Source organism: Priapulus caudatus, unplaced genomic scaffold (genome assembly GCF_000485595.1).
Source record: "Priapulus caudatus unplaced genomic scaffold, Priapulus_caudatus-5.0.1 Scaffold227, whole genome shotgun sequence".
NCBI classification, from domain to species: Eukaryota; Metazoa; Priapulida; class Priapulimorpha; order Priapulimorphida; family Priapulidae; genus Priapulus; species Priapulus caudatus.
The window spans coordinates 75,383-77,898 of NW_014577288.1; the positions used below are offsets into that span (position 1 = coordinate 75,383).

The 2,516-nt window shown below is 42.7% G+C and overlaps 1 protein-coding gene across 2 annotated transcripts in view; it reads right to left on the minus strand.

Annotated features, from left to right (window-relative positions):
• Window positions 1-2,516, minus strand: part of LOC106807653 (RPII140-upstream gene protein-like) — an 11,204-nt gene that overhangs the window by 4,429 nt on the left and 4,259 nt on the right. The gene's annotated exons all lie outside the window — the stretch shown is intronic.

A 2,516-nucleotide genomic window follows, 5' to 3' on the forward strand; every position in this document is an offset into this window, starting at 1 on the left:
GTAAATTGGAGATACGGCTGCCGTATCTCCAGCCACTGCCTAATAGTTTTGGTCTTATATCATGTAAAATGACTTTACCCGAACGAAATGTCATTAGAATGCACATCGCTTTATCTATCGGAACTATATCTATTATTGATCATGATCTGATGCACCCATATTTATGGTGTCATATAACTATTTATGTTTCTAACAGCAGGCCCTAAGTTGGTGTACCAAGTTTCCAATATCTCACCCTAGTGTCAATGGTACAAGATCTAGACACTTAAAAAAGATACGCTAATAGTAATACTCATATTTTACTGATGGTTTTTAAGTACAGCTTCTTTTCATGTACAGCACTCTTTCAGGATTGAAACATGCTATACCAGGTGGCGATCGAAGCCTTCGATCAATTTGATAACTTACAACACAGGGAGTTATAGCCACCTTCCCGGATAAGCGTTGTGAATACTGATCTGTGAACAGTCTATGCCGGCTGCCGGGCTGGGTCTCGGGCTAGCTCTAGTACCCTGGTACTATCTAATATGCCGGACCAGACCTCGCCTACTCCACTAACGAGTCTAGGGCGTCGCCTACGCCTACTCCCCAACCCTAACCATATCAGATAGTTACCAGGGTACGTTCCGGTATACCGGACCGTACCCAGGGTACGTTCCGGCAGTACCCTGGGGGACATAGACCCTATGAGCTTAGGTAGGCCTAGCTCAGTGACAGACAAAAATGCGTCTAAACAGAGGAATTGCTCCGACCTGTGATTGGAGGATAAAAATAGAATTAGTGACGTTTCGTTTCACTGGTCATAGCCGCGCGTGTATTACTATTACTATTACTATTAGTCTATTATATGAGCGATACCGCGCGTGCATATTTGCTAATTAATTAGACTAATCTTGCTTCAAGAGACTCAAAATTCACAGAGATTATCATTAAGGCTAAGACATGTGTCTATAGACTATAACAGCTAGAATTTATAGAAATGTAACTGAAATCGGTCGCTCCATATGATAGTTAGTAGGTAGTACATCGTACACGTTATACCAGGGTCTTATCTTGTAAATACACGTTCCTACCGGTCATAGCATAATAGCGTATGCGGCGGGAGTGGACGGGGTCTATTTTTATCCTCCAATCACAGGTCGGAGCAATTCCTCTGTTTAGACGCATGTATGAATGAATGTAGTGACTATAGTGACAGCATAGACTGATATAGCTCTAGTCCTATAGTCCGTGTTCATTAACTGCCGCAGGGCTATAGAACATTCTCGCACAGATTTCGTAACACCACCTGGTCCCGATTGGTTCCACGAAAAATGGCTCAGAAAACGCAAAATGATCGGGCTTTTTAACACTTATTTATCTACATGGACATCTCACCTATCTTTTTGAACACTTTCCACAACTTTACACCATGTATTTATGCCTTTAATAGCTTTATTCCTCACAAGTCAGCACTACTGGCCGAGTGGCTGTACCATTTGAAATATTGGCGTGCGAACGCGTGACGTCACCGGATATGTAGGAAAAACACATGGCAGCTATGGTGCATGTACATACAATACCGGTGACGTCACGCGTTCGCACGCCACAATATTTCAAATGGTACAGCCAGTAGTGCTGACTTGTGAGGAATAAAGCTATTAAAGGCATAAATACATGGTGTAAAGTTGTGAAAAGTCAAAGTGTTCAAAATGATAGGTGAGATGTCCATGTAGATAAATAGCTTTAATAGGCCCTAAGTGTTAAAAAGCCTGATAATTTTGCCGCTTTGCGTTTTCTGAGCCATTTTTTGTGGAACCAATCGGGACCAGGTGGTGTTACGAAATCTGTGCGAGAATGTTCTATAGCCCTGCGGCAGTTAATGAACGGACGCTATAGTACTACTAGTACTACTACTACTAGTACTAGTACTAGAGCTAAGAGTAAGACTGATACTGATACTGATAGAGTCGAAGTTCAAGTTATTCTTACTCTTACTCTTAGTTTATGGAGACAGTGGGGCTAATAATATAAGTAATAGTTGTGTGAACAGTGGCGCTTGCAGTTACACCTGACACAAGCTTAGCAATTTCCCTAACTAATTTTTGAATACCTTTTAACACATAGAAGTTATCACAATCATATTGGCAAGGAGAACTGTCACTTCACGGGCGCAGACATGTTGGTGACCTCTAACCTCACATTCGCAGCGAGAGCGCCATCTGTCGTGGAGTTTGCGAGCAACGATGTTGTGAAGGGAAATGCGAGGGACGTCACGCGACGTCACGAAACTGACGCACGCGACGCGCGCACGCGACGCACGAACACTGACGTCACGCGAACATTCGATGGCATGGAAACATATATCCACCAGTTAGGAATCCCCTTGGGTTAGTATCTATGGACTAACCACCCGAGACTGATACGGCAGGTTAGTGAACTACAGTCGTAATGGCAGCATATAGCATTTTGGATGTTTCGAAAGTAAACATTGGTTAAATATCACAAGATTTGCGACAGAAATCATTTATCATTTA